Raw genomic sequence first — 17,451 nt, 5'->3', positions numbered from 1 at the left:
CCTTGAAACGACCCCGAGGAGCGAGTTATTCTTTCAAAGCTTCTATAATTCTAATCAGTTTCCGCGGTATGTGGTTCCCATTTAACGAAGAAATTTGCCCATTATCTCTACCTTGGTACCATGAGGTGCCCCATTTCATGTCCCAGAGTCCACAGGGGCGCAGGACTGTGAAAATGCCTTAGGTATGATGAGTCGCTTCAGTCAGGGGGCTGAAGATGCGCAGGCTCTTTCGAGCATTTCTGGTTTGGAACATGTGTCAGCTGAGAACACTGATGTTTGTGAGAATGTTAGTTTGCAAAGGGAAACGAAGAAGCCATGGAAGTTCTAGGAGAGCAGCAAGGGGAGGAAGACCGGGGGGTAGTAGCTGCTGGTAGGTGAGGATCTGCCCAGGGGGAGAGCCAGGGGCCTGGGCCCTTTTAACATGAGACTTGAACTGGGATTTTTTACCTTCAAGGGTAAAAATTTTTAAATTATGGAACATCATAGCTATACATCGGTGACTGTATCTCATATGAACTTTATTAGCAATTGATCAGTTGGGGGGGTCTTTTGGGGTTATAAAGCTGGCAGATCTGACAAGGAGGTGGTGATAGAAAGGACACCAGCCCCCCAAGGCAACATGTGAATCCCAGTGCGAGCTCCCTGCCCATTCAGGTGCAGCCCCCACGAGGTGGTGGTCAGGGAAGTGTGCTCAGTGGCAGAAGCTGGGATTTGTCTTCAGTGGAGAGTAACCTACTCACCTCATCTTAGGACACGTGCAAAGACCAGGAAAAAGAAGTAATAAAAATAAACAGGGTTGTCATTGAACAAGGCCAGATTGGCTCCAGATGCACAGAACACGTGGTGGACGCCATCAGGAGCTGGAGGGTTGTGAAGACCCTCGACTACACAAGCTTGGTTTTGCACAGCCTCCTCTACTTCACCTACATATGGCCTCGCAAAGCAAGGTGAGGGAGGGGTTAGCAGACTCCTGGAACATCCCCGCTGACTCACTCCTTCCCACATCCAAGAGCACTGTGTGTTCTGTCTCTCATTTCTCTCTTTGGGAATGGTTGTGCCTAAGAGTTTCCCAGAGGACGTTCCTTTGACACAGTGTATGGTGTTTTGGGTACTCACCAAGAAGACCTACCAAGAAAATGTACAGAGATTCTTTTATTCTGTATCATGTTACAAGAAAACAACAGTGACAGCTGACAAACCATTACATCTTTCATAATACAGACAAATTACAATTGGTAACAAATATGCAACGTGTTTTACTCCATTCTCCTTACTATATGTTATTTTGAAGTATAATAGTTTTCTGAATGATGCTAGCACATTTCTTAGGTACCAACCACCCGTTAGAAAGTACGCATCTCAGTGTATCTTACAGAAAAAAAAGATAAAAAAAAATCCACTCCCAACTAGAGAATGTAGATTTTATTTGTGCCTCTAAAATATGCTGCTGTGGGAAGGGAATGAGAATAGGAGATTGCTGATTTTGTTTGAGTTTTTTTGTTTTTGTTTTTTTTTTGCTTTTTTGTTGTTGTTTGGTTTTGGTGTATGAGGATTGCAAGGCAGTAACATATGTGGTTTCTTCTGCCTACAAGCCAGTAAGGGGGATAGAAGTTATGCACAATTATGCAGCATATTCCTATGTATAGGGGGCAGGCGATAATCTACCCCAGTATGTACAGCCTAAACTTCCTCTTATATAACAAAGATTACAAAACCAGTAATATTCACAGATGAGTATCTTATAGAGACACATGACCGAGGGCGTTGATGACACTGGTTGTCATGGACACACTGAGGGAAGGATGCCCAGAGGCCTTGCTTTCTCTGCAAGCCTGGATGGAGGCGCCCCTGGAACTTTTCTCATCACTCTTTCGAGGTAGAAATAGCTTCTCACTTGTTTCAGTGGGTGGACAGCCACCCTGCTTTATACCCCATTGTTTCTGAGCACTGCAAACATCTTTATTTTTTTCATGTTCTACATAACTTGTATTGTTAAGTCAACCATACTGCTCCTTTAAGAACATGGACACGAAGTCCCGCGTTTCCTTTTGGAATACTGTGTGTATACAGTCCCCATGCTGGTCCAGCTGTTTGAATTCAAGCTACTCCTTCCTATAAAAATAATCTCACAAAACATTCCAGTGCTTTCTCAATGGAATAATAAATCTGCTAATGAACGCATTCTGCAATGATTTTCGTGGCTGCCCTCAGCTAGAGACAGTGGGAATAGATGGGTGGGGGTGCGGTGCAGGGGGAGAACATGATTGCAAATGCGAGAGGAAAGGAGGGAGAGACAAACCAAACTTTGGATGTTCTGTACTGATGGCAAGGAGGGGGAACTAAAAGTTCCTAAACAAGATCTTCTGAGAGGTCTGTCTCCCGCAATAAAACAGATTTACCCCCTGCTAAGTACTAGCGTGTTTCCTTTCCCCAATAGAAGCTTCCTGGGACAGGGGCAATATCTCTGAATGACTCTAATATGCCTAATTGAAGAATTTTAACACTAAATATTTTCAAATTAGGAAGCTTAGTACATAGTAAGATTTAATCATCAGTTGCTCTTGGTTTTAACTTAGCAAAATACAAGAGTTAAGCCTCTCCCCCAAATGAATAATTCAAGACAAATCACAGGCAAGGCTGTTTTTTAATTGCACGTAAGTTTTCTTCTCCATATTTTCTGTAAGAAGTCCTAATTTAAATACACAAATCAAAATACCTGTAAAGACTACTAATGAGTTGGAATGCATGAAAGAGAGTGGGGAAGATTTCTAGGTAGCAAATACTCTAGCCTCGGGTAACTTTTATTCTCTTTAACACCAACCAGTAAATAATTCCTCACTTAACACGTAGAAGCTCACAGTGAATGCTACTTCTAGATACGATGGATTGTGACCTTGACTGTATTATATACTCACATGTCACTCCAGGGACGGTACCATTTTAATGTTTAGGGAGTCTGGGTCCCATTCCCTAGGTATACTGGGTGTGACTATAGAAAAGCTTTCTCTTACCTGACTCTCAGAGAAAGTCTTTGTCAAACTGGCTCACAATTCCTAGACTTGGTCCTCCAAAGTGCGATGGATTTCAAGTTCCTGGTCTCTCCTTCTTTCTGACTAATAGGAAAATGTAACACAATGTACAGGAAGTATTTCCATAGGAATTTGTGTCCTGAGGAGCTAGGTTTCATGCTTTCGATGAATTTCCTAACCACCCCCTTGGCCTGAGGATTATCTGGGATTCTGCAGTGAGGCCTGTCCCCCTGGGAGACGGCCTCCATCAGAGAGCTTCCCCTCCAGATCAAAGCTCCACAAACGCCCAAACCACTTTTCCCTCCATGTCACATCCTCGCCTTCATCCTCCAAGGCCTCTCAACTCCTTCAACAGGGGGAGCCAGGCCTTTCTGTTCCCCTTTCCCATCCTTAAAGCATGAGTCCCGTGTTGCTTCTAAAACCTTCATTCAAACAGTTTTTTCCCCAGGAGACAGTGTAAAGTCAGGGTCTCCAAGGATAGCTTCCAGTCAGCTTGGAATGTTTTCAAAATGTAATTTACAGGTGCTCTGATGTAAATGAGCCAATTTTAAACTCTGGATCCCTTTGTCGCTTGCTTATTAAGTGTTAACTAGCAAAAATGGCTTTCAGGGCTCATGCAGCCGATCCGATTCCGTGCACCCAAGTTTTGAACGCTCTGTTCCTCACTCTTTTCTCCACTAAGAAAACACCACGTGCCAAAGAGTGGATGGAAACAATAAGATGTTGATGAGACCCAGGACACATGTAAAAAGTCACCTCCAGCTCCAGAGGTTGAAAAGGAAGCAATGTATCCCTGTCCTTTGTTCTTAATGCTTGGTACTTGGTTCTTCACTTCCAACCTATTTGGAAAACAGTCATGCTATGTGGCTTGAAAACGCTAAGCAGGTTCTGATATCTTATATAAATGTGTGGTGTTTCCAAGAAAAAAACCCCAATCTGGGAAATGTCCTCAAAAGGCAGGCGACAAGGGGGGCCCCACAGCCAGGGACCAAGTTGCCAAACAGTCAGAGAACATGGGTTTGCTTTAGCTGAACATGACCTTCCTGGTGGTTGCAAAATGTGCAGTGGTCTCCAGGAAAGCGCACATTGTTTCATGCCACTGTGTGGCTTTCAAGTACAGATATTACTGAAGAAGTGTGAACACCAGATGTGTTGTCTTAATGTATTTAAGACATGGTTGGTAAAAGCATAAAAACCTTCACAGAGACGCTGCGCTGCTGAGGGAAATCAAACAAAATCAAACACAAAAGACTGAAAAGAATACATGCCATGGATCAGTAAGCGAAGCTTAATCTTCACATAGTTCTTGGGAATCACAAGGTATCCAAATGCGTGCAAGGTTTTAAATAAATTGCAGAGAAAGCAGGGTCTTGCCAGCTTCAATTTTCTTGTAAGTGAAATCCACCACAGGGAGTGAAAGGAAACTGATCCATGATTCCCTTCCTCTGATTGGCCACTTCATTAATGGTTTTTTTTCTTCCCAGAATGATGACAACTTAATCCTGAAAGGAGGAAAAGAGAAAATTGTTATATGGTAAAAAAAAAATCATATATCATTCATTTTTCTTCAATTACACGAGACATCAAAATTGGTCAGGCTAGGGTGAGCCTATTTGTTTTCTCCACAGCTACCCCAAGCCCACGTATCTGAGGCAAAGTTGCCTCCTTCACCCAAAAAATTCTTACAATGTGATAAACAAATGTTCTGACTGCTTTTACTTCCCTTCAAAGAATTTAACGCCGTGAATTTAAATGACCTGACCTCACCCAGCCAGAGTGGCTCAGTTGGTTGAGCATCATCCTGTGCACCACAAGGTTGTGGGTTCAATTCCTGGTTAGGGCACATACCTGGGTTGTGGGTTTGATCTTTGGTAAGCACATATGAAAATCAACCAACCTACTTTCCTCCCTCCCTCCCTCCCTCCCTCCCTCCCTCCCTTCCTTCCTTCCTTCCTTCCTTCCCTCTTTCCATCTTCTCTTCCTTCTCTCTCTCTCTCTCTCTCTCTCTCTCTCTCTACACACACACACACACACACACAGTCCTCTAAGTATGTCTTCAGGTGAGGATAAAATTAAAAAAAAAAAGATCTAACCTCCTTTTGGATTAATATAGAGAATTTAGCAAATTTCCTTCCCCTAATCATCAGTGGTAATACTGGTATTCATTAAGTGCCAGTAGCATCATACAGACCATTAAAAGGACATTGCATCCTGTTCATTTTTATGAATAAGAAGCAGAAAATTGGATATAGATGCTTAAAAAAAAAAATCCAGCTGCCTATAATTCCTCCATTGTCTAGTATTAGCCCTAGTTTCCGTAGAATGAAAACTGACACAACCTGAAGTTAGCCAGCCTCTTGCTAACTTCCTGCACATGACTGTGCATTTGCAATGGTGCTGCTTAAACTCCATAACTACTTCCATGTGAACGGTTCGAGAAGAGAGAAGGATGGTTTACCCTGCTCTGCCCACATTTCTTTTTGATCCTTAAGCTTTCTCACCGAGTCTCTAGGACGGGGAAAAAAAGTCTTGCCAGGAAGGGTAAAGGAAACACTCCAAGGTTCAAGTCACAAAGCCCAGAGATTTGATTAGTTCACTGAGTCCCCGAGTCAACTCATCATCTTCGTCAGAAGCGTGAGTCATGAGGCCTGGTGGGCCTCCTTGTGCCCTTCTCCAATGCCACACTGTCATCTTCCTGGGCAAAGAGGAAACCTTGGCCTTTTGCGGAGAACTCACAGTGCAGCTGCCCCCCTGCTGCCCATGTGGGCTGTAGTACCAAGGACCTCACCCCTGCAAGGCACTGCCTTGACCAAGAGAATAAAAAGTTCCAGTCTTATAGTTGAGGATGGCATCCTCTCCACCTTTGCTCATTTCTCCCACTTACTATGATGATTTTTTGGAAGCTTAACCTTCCATCCTTTTTTTTTTTTTTGATTGAGCTGAAATTCATGTAACAAAATTAGCCATATGAAAGCATGTAGTACATTTACAATGTTTGCAGCACCACCTCTATCTGTTCCAAAACATTTGTCATCCCCCAAAGAGACCCCATATCCTTTAAACAGACACACAGTTTCTCCCTTGCCCCAGCTCCTGAGAACCACTAATCTGCTTTCTGTTCTATGTATTTCCCTATTCTGGGTATTTCATAGAAACAGATTCATACAACATGCAGCCTATTGTGTCTGGCTTCTTCCACTTAACGTAATGTTTTTAAAATTCATCTATATTGTAGCATGTATCAGTACTTCCTTCTTTTTTATGGTGAATAGTATTCCATTTTATGGATATACCACATTGTTTACCCATCCATGAATTAGTGCACATTTGAGCTGTTTTCAAAATTTGGCTACTGTAAACAGTGCTGCTATGAATGTTCATATGCAAGTATTTGTTTAAATACTTGTTTTCAATTCTTTTGGGTGAATACTTAGGAATGAAATTGCTGGGCCATAAGGCAATCCTGTATTTAACTTTTTGAGAAACTGGCAAACTGTTTTCCACAGTGGCTGCACCCTTTTATATTCCCATTGGCAATAGACAAATTCTCCAATTTCTCCACACCCTTGCCAACATTTATTACTTTCTTTTTTCCCCCCTCTTGATTATAGGGAGTGGGAACTGGTATCTCACCACAGTTTTGATTTGTATTTCCTCTAATTATTAATGGTGTTGAGTGCCTTTTCATGTGCTTGTTGGTCATTTGTCTATCTTTGGAGAAATATCTAATTCAAGTTCTTGGTCCTTTTTCAAATTGTTTGTCTTTTTGTCATTAAGTTGTAGGAGTTACTTAAATATTTGTATTTTGATTTGCAAATATTTACTGCCTTTTAGTGGATTGCCTTTCACTATGTTGACAGTGTTCTTCGATGCACAAGAAATTTTAATTTGGATGAAGTCCTATTTATCCATTTTTCATTTTGTTGCTTATGGTTTTGGTGTCAGATCTAAAAATCCGTTGCCAAGTCTAAGATGATAAAGATTAGCCGAAACCGGTTTGGCTCAGTGGATAGAGCGTCGGCCTGCGGACTGAAAGGTCCCAGGTTCGATTCCGGTCAAGGGCATGTACCTGGGTTGCGGGCACATCCCCAGTGGGAGATGTGCAGGAGGCAGCTGATCGATGTTTCTCTCCCATCGATGTTTCTAACTATCTATCTCTCTCCCTTCCTCTCTGTAAAAAATCAATAAAATATATTTAAAAAAAAAAAAAAAAAAAAAAAAAAAAAAAAAAAAAAGATTTACCGCTATGCTTTCTTCTAAGAATTTAGTCCTTACATTTAGATCTTTAATCAATTTTTAGTTCATTTTGGTAAATGGTGTGAAGAAGGGGTAACGTTCCATTCCTAAGAGTTCTCTGTCCTCAGTGACTGAGCCAAATGTAAACAAAAGTCCTTACCTTAAGTTTCTGGGAGAGGTGTGGGGTGGAGGGAGAGGCCTGGGGGTAGATGGACAACACATATAGGCCTTTTGCTACCTCAGTTGTTGTCTCAAATAGTTGCTGCTGTGGGACAGTTCTTTATGTGGCTCACTTGGCCACCTCTCACCTCTGCCAGGTTGTCCAGAAATGCCTTTATCAAACCACTTCTTAAAAAAGTTGCCACCTTAGCAGAAATAATTACGTGGGAACTACTGCCATAGCCCCCATCCCACACTTTGCAAGGAGAGAGTCTTGTTAGAAGCCAGAAAAGTTTCATAATATGAGTGAGACTTGATTTGGGCCTTAGAGATGGAACAGGATGTGGACATGTGACAAGGAGAGGTCAGTCACTTATACAGAGGGATCTATCAAAAACAAAGGTTCAGGCTGGGCTGGTGTGGCTCAGTGGTTGAGCACTGACCCATGAACCAGAGGTCACGGGTTCAATTCCCAGTCAGGCACATGTCTGTGGTTGTGTGCTCGATCCCCAGTAGGGGGCATGCAGGAGGCAGCTGATCAATAATTCTCTCTCATCATTGATGCTTCTATCTCTCTCTTCTTCTCTTTTCCTTTCTATGAAATAAATAAAAACATATTTTAAGAAAGAATGCTTTGCTTTTCAGTATATCTGATTTCATGTAACAATAAACTATACCGTCACCATAGTCCATGGCAAGTTATTATTCTGTTGGGTTGGTATTATACTTTTTTTTTTTAGCCATTGATGGTGTTTGTCCTTGTCTTTGTCCTGATTCTTTAAGTGTAATTTCCAGAAGAATCACATGTACCTAATCAGATAATTATCCTTTAGTAATAGTAACTGGATAATAAATGGTGAACAGTGATTATGGATAAGTCCATTTAGTTAGGTTTGGGGCCAGACATTTAATGAAAGTATCCAATAATTAAAATAAAATAAAAGGAAGGGAGGTGCCAGTGAGAGCTAGACCCCCATCTCTGTGAGATGACTCTATGGCTCAAACTGTGCCAAGTGCCCTGACTGACATTGTTCACCAGCACATGCGATGTCCTTCTCCCTCCTTGGGCAACACTGGTATCAGTTCCAGTTTTCAAGATAGGTGACTTTACTGCTAGAAAAATTCTTTAAAACCTAAATGTATCATACATGTGATGGGTGGCGATGTAGGAGAAAGGAGAGAGGGTATATGACATTCATAGGGAAGTAAAATATAATAGTAATGCAAATCCTTCCCTTACATTTAATAGATTATTAAAATAGACTGCACACATAATACAAATGAACAATGAATATAAATTATAAGCTCAGCTATGTGCACAACAATTCATAGGTATATAAATCATTAGATTAATGGATGCCATTTTTATCTTGCTTTCTGCTTTTACAGTGTTCTTTCTCTAGAAATGAGTGTTTTAAACAAGAAATTGGATTTTATTGATAAAATCCTTATTCAGAAATATCTACATAGAGCTTCTCAGCTATAAATATTAATTAATTGGATCGCTGGTACCCATAATGCAATTTTGTTCTGACCCATGTGCCCTATGAACTAGATATTTTTTGGATTCAATTTTCTTAAAACCAACTGTCAGCATCATGTGATGGAGGAGATGAAAAATGAAAATGAGCAGTCCTGCTGTGCAGGTGGGTGACCTGTGGGAGAGAGTCTGCCTGGTAGGATTTTTACAGGAACCATCAGACACAGACCAATTGATTAGATCATCTCATACCCGCCACCAACTAGGCTCAAGAGACTAATTAGAGAGAGTACTGCCTGCGCAGGCACCCCATTGACACCTAATTTGCTCAGCCAAAGCCTTTGGGGAAAATGTATTATCTCTGCAGCTGCACTTCATGCATTTCTGATTTGAGGCATAAGCAAGGAGTGCTTCATCACTCTTTTGACCAGACTGAATGTAGAGCCCTTAAGTGCTAAATGCAAGCAAACAGACCCAAATTAAAAATGGGCCAGGCTCTTTCTAATTCCCTTCTTGCTCCCTGTTAAATCTCCATGGGTCTATATAGAGGCACACCCCTACGCACACATGAAGTTTACTCGCTGGCGGGATGACACAGCCCAGGACCCCAGCTCAGGGTGCTTCCGGGTGATCAGATGGTCTCTCCTTCGCTAGCCTATTTGCCACACTAAGGTATTGTGTTTGTTTTATTGTTTTACTTAAATTATTAAATTTTTTTTATTCTGCTGCATTGCCCCTCCACCAAGAATTTCTTTTTTCTATCTGCCCCCCACCCCCTAAGCCTTCACTGGAGAGAAGTGATTATTTTGGTTCCAAATTAAAACAACTGTAGGTTTTCCTTCCATCTCTTACATTGTGAACAGGATATTCACCAGAATGTATGTGAAACTGAAGGGTAATCCGCTCATTTCTATTTGAGAGACTTCTTTGGAAAGATGCCTAACTGAGAGGGTAGACTTACTAAAATTTGATGGAAAGAAAGCTACCTCATGATAGCAAAGACAGGATAGAATTATAAAATAATGAAGTGCTCTTCCAGAAAACAATGTATGCCATTTGACCAAGTTTAGCTTTTACCTGTTTCTAACCTAGATTAAAACTAATTCCAACCTTCTTTACTAATATAGAATCCAAATCACTGGTATATCAGGAAGCATTTGGAGAAAGGTATGTAACTAATTACATGCTTTAAAAAAAGGGAATAGAAATGAAAAACCCAGACAGTATGAAAAAATTAGTGTATCTTTGTGCCAAATCCAGTGGCTATCATGAATGAATTTCCATAATGCTGGAATTAAAAGAAAAATAAACCATGACCTGCTATGGTGGTATTCTAGAAAGGACCTACTGATTTCATGCCTTTCCACTCACATGTTGGATGAATTATTTTACCCACGTGTTCTGGTAAATTACAGTTCTGCTTTGCAATTTTCACATTTATCTTAATCTTAGTAATTCAGTGAAGATTTTGGGTGATACTTTTAACTGTCTACTTTTTAAAGCAGCATTCAAATCTGGCCTAAATTGGGCAACAGATAGTCAGAAGAAGCCAGTGGCCATGAGGGTGAATATTTTTCTGAAGGTATATGGAGAGTGACTGTAGGGGAGATGTTTGAAAACAGTTAGGAAATCGGAGACTTAACTAATACATAAAACCATCTATAGAATTTATTCTGTTTTCGTGGAAAACGAAGTTCAGAAAGCTTCCTTTCCCCAAGTACCATATTAATAAAAGTTCACATGAAAAATAACCAGGAAAAATACAACCTCCCAGGCTGTGCATGTTGGGTTTGATTTTGCTTAAAATGCTAAGAAAAACAACCAAACTAATCTTTTGTACCTAATTCATCTTCAAGCAGAGTTGGCTACTGTAGAAAATTAAGTCCACAAATAAGGTTACTACATCCTACACACCTAGGCAAGCCCAAGTCACTCTGAAGTAAAAATATCATGTCTATATACAAATACACACACATATGACTTATATTCATTTGCATATATACAACACATATACTCAAATTTTATACTATAGGCTCTATATATGAATGTTTGAGTCAAAATGACAAGTTTTCAATTTCAAACTGATTTAAAAAAAATCTGGGGACAGCTTAATTTCTTTACTTTTTGAGTGAGTGTACTTATGTTTTGATTTGGCTGAAATACAGGTTTTCTTCTAGACCATCTGAAATCATTGTTTTCCAGTTACTCTGACATTGCATTGAAGCTCCTTGGGGGGTGGCAAGAACGGGATGAAACAGAAGGAAGTAGAAAATTAGCCAAACCTACTTCTGTAACTTATTTCTGATTTATGATAATCATGCTTCTTCCCCCCCAGAAGAGAACATATCTTTGAGACCAGCTAGAGAATATTAATTAAAATGAATACAGAGATAGACAGGCTTTTGTTTTAAGCTTAACAGAAGGTCCATCATTCAAAACAGTCCAAATCCTCTAAGTTGAAAGCTGTTTGGTAACATCCATATGGACGCACAATGCACTAATTGCAGCGACTTTGCACTTTTTAAGCTTCATGCCAAAGTGGTGATCTTAATTAAATTTTTTTAGGCAAAGCTATAAGTCTAACATTTCAAAACAAAGCATTTCTCACATGAGAAGACTGATTTAACATATCATTTCAATAATCATCATTATCAACAGACATTTATTGAAATCTCCATTAAACACCAGACATTTTATGACATGTAATTAGTGGTGGTTGAAAAGAATGCTCTATTTTAATGGTGTGACTACTTATTAAATCAAATTTATGTAAATGTAAAACTGGTCATATTTTAGACACATGTGGACTTAAAGGATGGCAATTCTGGGAGTACGTCCTGTCTCAGAGAAGGCCAAAAAAAGTGCAGGGAAAGTACTGATCTAGGTCTTCTAAGAATTATCAAGACAGTTAATCTTCTAAAAAGATCATATATATATAAAATCATACACACATACATAAACACACTGGAAGGTTTAAAACAGCTCATTGAAATAGTTTGAATGACAAAGCTAAGACTAGAAAAGCCTTCATCAAACATGGCTTATTCTTTTCAAGGATTTCATATTTGAAGCTTTATTTGCTTAGCATACCTTTATAATTGACTGGCTCCCAAGTGAGTATAAGTTAATTAAATAGGATTCTGACACTTTAACCTTCCTGATATATTACAGTTCTACTAAACTGTATGTAAATAAACCAAACACAAAGTCATGTAACCCAGCAGCGTGTGCATTTTTTTAAAACTTAAAACACATACACAAATCTCATAAACACTTCTTAAGTAGTTAGCAGTCAAAGAAACACAAGGGTTCAGGTCTGACTTTAATTAAAAGATCTGAAAGGAGATGTGACTTCATTTTTGGGTGGATTTTTGTTTTTCAAATTAAAACTTGTTTAGCATTATTATCCAAAGTGTTGAGGCCCAGCAAGTTTTCATGGTAAGGGTTTTGAATTCAATATATAATGATGTGCAATTTGAATCTGTCTTATGAACCATCTTATGCAGCAGAAATTTGCAAAGCTAAAGCATGCATTTCTGTAGGGTAAATTAGATGGCCTATGATTGGTAAGTAGAAAATGGTGTCAGTGTAAACCAAAGCCGTGTTGGTTCACGGGAGAGATCTCTTTCCAATGGGAAAGTTTTGAGTCGCCAAGGAACAGCAGCCATGCACAGGAGACAAACACATTTGCCTGCAAGCTGAAGAGGTGCCTGGAACTGCGCATGGTGTCCATTTACCCTACATGCTTCCCCTTGACTTGGTTGAGCCGCATGCTCTGTCTTGGGATTAACTGTTTATTGAATAATCCTCCCAGATCTTGGCACATTTTGTCCTCTTATCCAAAGTTCGACATCCCCAACTCTTCCATCTATCTTTTTTCACCTGTAAATTGTGCTAGTATTTTTGTTAGTGTTTTTAACTGCTTTTGTGAGTGCTATGTGCTGGAGACTCAAGGTTTGTGTCCTCCCAAATTCATAGGTTGAAATCTACTCCCCCATGTGATCATATTTCAAGGTGGAGCCGTTGGGAGGAGATTAGGTCATGAGAGCAGAGACCACATGAATGGGATCAGTGCTTTTATAAAAGAGATCCCAGCAAGAAGGGGAAGAGGCTCCTCACCCCTTCTTGAATCTGCCAGGGCCTTGTTCTTGGACTTCCCAACCTCCAGACTGTGAGAAATACATTTCTGCTGTTTATAAGCTGCCCAGTGTATAATGTTCTGTTACAGCAGCCCCAACAGACCAAGTTGAATACATTTTAATTGGTCTGCCCCTTCATTCTATTTTTTTTTTTTTTTACCATAATCCATACAGTAGTTACTGTGGGATTTTGCTAAACACAGGTAGGAACACAAATATCATATCATAGCAGAAATGTTTATTCTTATGGGACACAGTCTGATACTGTCACGTGGTGACACATTGTGGACACCACCATACATGTCATAGCACATCATTTCTAGTAGGAAATATCTGCTGCCAGCAAGAAGGGTCCAACAGGCCATGCTGAGGGCTGCCAACACCAGAGAGCCAGCTAAGCTCCCCATCAACTCTTTCCCATGTAGCTGCATTACAGTGTGAACAATGCCAATGAACAATTCTCAACAAATGATAAATCAGTGAGTATTGACTCATGGAAGCTAAGCCTTTATCTACATGTAAAGTCATGTGATATGCATTCTCCACAAAATTAATTGGTTATTTTACAGTATTTTGATACTGATTATCCTACTATAACAAGTTGCTTAATACCCAAGATGAGCTCTAACAGATATAATCAGGGAACATGTGTTTCATTAGGAGAAATAAATACTTGCATTGTGTGCTTGTGTAGCATTTTCTCCTATCCATTCATTCTCTCATTTAATGAAAAGTGCCTGAAAAATAGGACCATGGCCTTAAAAAGAGAAGATATTTTATAAACTGCTTTTTAGAAGGTTCTAATCCTTTTAGCCACTGGTTCGATGTTTCCTGGCATGCCGGCAGCCAGCCGTATGCTCCAGGTCTAACTGCCCACAGCACTCACTACAGGAGCCACCACCTTTGCAGGAATCAGGGAGACCATCTCTCCCAGTTTTTGGACGGAGGGGATTTCCAGGATGTGGAACTTTCCCTTTTGAAACTGGGGGAAACCAGAATGAGTTGGTCACCCTAACAGAAACAACAGGGTTGATATGTTGTCATTTCCAAGTTTATGATAAAAACTTGGCGAGCCTGGCACTTTACCACACAAACTAAAACACACTGACATTCCAATCTTGAAATGTGCGTCACCGAAGTATTACAAATGCCAAGCACTGAGAATGGCAAAGGATTTGTTGGCCAGAAAATGGGAACGGAGCTCACAGCCTTCTCTCCTCTCAACCCTTCCAAGGGTATTTTCACTTATCTCCTTGCCTCTGTGTTTTAGATTTTCCTCTGGACATTTTTCATTGAAGCTGTGGTGGATCCCATTCTTCTCTAATGAGGCTGCTGAATTCAAGACCATCAGCTTGTTCTTCACCACAATTCTCAGTTGCACCGTCAAGAAATCTGTCTATTTAAATTCACACCAGTGGCATGGAGGAGATGGCTAAGGCCATCCCTCTCCAATGACAAGAAGTGTAAATACTGCCTTGAATCTCCATGGCAAATGATCCCCCAACCTAATGAACAGCGGCAGAGGCAACCCAACAAGTGGCCTGCTTATTTCAATTCAGAAAACATTTACTGAGCATCTATTTTTTTCTGTAAAGAACAGCATTTACGGTGAAAGGGAAGAATAATACAAGGACTGTTAAAGCAAAATCCCAGTGGTGCCTGGAGCTGGCTTGCACTGGCTCACAAGTGTCAAACGTTACAATTTTCAGGAATTTTGCAAGCCAGTTGTTAAACACAGCCACCCTTGAAATTAGCAATGGGAGGAGGCGTTATACCATGAGCTGCAAGGCAAGGATGACCAATCAGGGCTTTTCTGCTTTCTTTCTGGAGAGCTGGCTATTCAATATTTATCAACACACCACTGCTGTCCTTAGGAGCCTCAAGAGTTTGGAAGGGGATGCTGGCCTATAAGTCAAAATGGAAAATGGAAGTGTTATCCTAGAGGTACCAATGCAGTGAGGAAGAACTGGCCTTTGAAAGATAAATAAAAGTTTAATGTATAGAAAGGGAGGAAGGAGGCCAAAGGGGCAGGCACATAATTGGGTAGGGTAGGTGAGGGTGGTGGAGCAGAGCGCCTTCCGTGCGATTATGAGTTTGGGTTTTATCTGTGTGCAGTGAGGAGGTCTTAGAGGCTGTTGAGAGGGGAGTCCCCAGGTGCTAATCCAAGGGCAGCCACCGACTCTTCACAAAGATGAAGGCTCAGCTCCTTCTGTGAAGTCTGTAGGTGATGAGTTGTCTTCCTCAGGATGCTATTGAATTAGATAATGCGACGGCCGAGATTGCTCACAATGCACCAGGTTTGTAACACTTATCATTGAAAGGTTTTTTTCTGCCTGTGAGAAATATCCAGTGTGTCCTGGGCTCACCATGACATAGAAACTAAACTTCTTCCCAAGGTGTGCAATTTCCAAACTGTAGCCCGTGGGGGGAAATGGGACATTTGCATGCACCAGAAAGATTCCTTAGATAACAAATAGTTTGTTCATGTGTGTCTTTATACTTGTCTATGCATTTAAAAGGCAAAGGAAAAAAAAATATGCACTAACTCCTAGCTTTACTCCTTACACTGCTGTCCTTTATAACTGAAACATGATTTACTGTTTTTGATTAGCACGCAACCTCAGACAGGCTTTAAATTGCAGCCTTCGGAGTTATGAAATACTGTCAAATCTTTTAAAAGGCAACTGCAATGAATTAGAAAACGTCATCGCTACACTCTTGTCTTGATTCACTGTGGTTTGCACGATGTGGACTAGGAGTTTCAGCTCATTAAAAATGTGAAGCCTGTAATGTCTAATGAATAAGACAGTCACATCAACATAATTGGTTTCCTCCTGGTATAAAACGATTAAAGTGCCAACAGCTCAGTGGTTTAGTGGCAGAGCAAAGAACAGTGGTTGCAGGCCTGGGGTCAATCACTTCCATTGGCAACAGAGCTGGGGAAAGCAGCCACGGTAGCCAGCATATACCAGGCTCCTGGGATTGAGCGATGCTTCATGCTTTTTTAGTGTCCACTTGTGGCCAACTGAAACAAAAGCACCATGGGAATTAAGGGTACTGAAATCTTATTGTGAGAGGCAGAGCAATCCCCTTTCGTCTTGCGCCACACCAGAACCCACACACAATGTGGTGAGCCAGGAATGTGACATCCTCTCTCCCACACCTGTGAATGGGAGCACATCCCAGAAAGCTCTTATTTCCTCTTCACCCAGATGCTAAAGAACAAAGTCATGTCCCGTCTGGGTTATGCTGTTTGCTTTCCAGTCTGTTGGCATTAAAATTGCACCCTAAGCACCTAACACGTCCCATGATGCTCTGTTAAGTTCTTTTCAAAAGTTGTGACTTTGAATTTGGGGGTCATTTGGAAGAAAAGAACCCCAACACAGATCTAGTGACTTAGTTGCTTATGTTATGGGGGGGGGGGGGGGCAGGGAGAGTCAGTCACCAGAGTTCCATTTTAAACATAACTAAATAGAATGTATATTGCATGAAGTATACAAATATGAAACAAGCAAAACAAAATAGCCCAATCAGCTCCAATAAGCTGTTTTGGATTTATTCCTTTTGCAATTCTTAGATTTAGTGGCTCTGCATGAGATGTTATGAACAATAAGCCAGAGCCTGAGATGCTAAAATGGAAAGGCTCTTTGTTTTCTAATTACTAAGTTTTTTAGTGTTAAGGTTTATATCATTCTCATAATCAATTATTGAGTACCTTGCTCCAGTCAGGATAGACAACTGCTTGTGCTTGGATTAACATGGTAAAGTTAAATCTCATCTCTCTCAGTCCTTCCTTATTAGGAAAAAAAATCTAACAGGTTAATTTTTAGGGACTGACGTACATTTGGTAAAATGTAAAGAACGGAGCAGATCTTTTTTTTAGCTCCATGGGATATAGTATACTTAAGACTGCCAACATACTAGAGATGGGCGATTCAGATAAGATAAGACCTATCTGAAGCAGATAGGGCAGAGGGAATTATTAAGATTAATGGTGTGAAATCAAGCAAAGAAATATTTAGAGGGACTAGAAAGCAATGGATGGCAAGGAGACCTTTATGGCGAAACAACCTCCAAATGAAACTATGCAAACACTACCCAATCTGGAAAAAATATACAGTCATGGTCACCGCATTACAGTACAGTAATATTACAGCAATCCCTCTTGACCATAAGTTCTTTGCACTTGAAATTCGAATACAGTCCCTGACTACTGACGGTTCAACTTATGATTTTTTTGAATTTACAATGGTGTGAAAGCCACACACATTCAGTAGAAACTGTACTTTGAATTTTTATCTTTTCCAGGCCAGCACTACTTGGATTCATACTTTCTCATGATGCTGGGTGGCAGCAGCAGCAAGATGATTTTTCCCAACTGAAGGCCATTGTCAGTATTCTAAGCATG

At 40.5% G+C, this 17,451-nt stretch overlaps 1 protein-coding gene across 2 annotated transcripts in view; it reads right to left on the bottom strand.

Moving 5' to 3' along the window:
* Positions 1-1,137: 1,137 nt before the first annotated feature.
* Positions 1,138-17,451, bottom strand: part of CDK14 (cyclin dependent kinase 14) — a 522,981-nt gene continuing 506,667 nt past the window's right edge. For both annotated transcript variants that reach the window (XM_070424218.1, XM_070424220.1), the window contains one exon: positions 1,138-4,531. The gene's annotated coding sequence lies outside the window, so the exon portion shown is untranslated. The remainder of the gene's footprint in view (positions 4,532-17,451) is intronic.

The sequence above is a fragment of the Myotis yumanensis genome, unplaced genomic scaffold (assembly GCF_028538775.1).
Source record: "Myotis yumanensis isolate MYYU_CA2020_CCGP unplaced genomic scaffold, mMyoYum1.0.hap1 SCAF_9, whole genome shotgun sequence".
Taxonomy (NCBI): domain Eukaryota; kingdom Metazoa; phylum Chordata; class Mammalia; order Chiroptera; family Vespertilionidae; genus Myotis; species Myotis yumanensis.
Note: the sequence above shows the minus strand (reverse complement) of the source record. Positions and strands in the feature narration are given on the sequence as shown.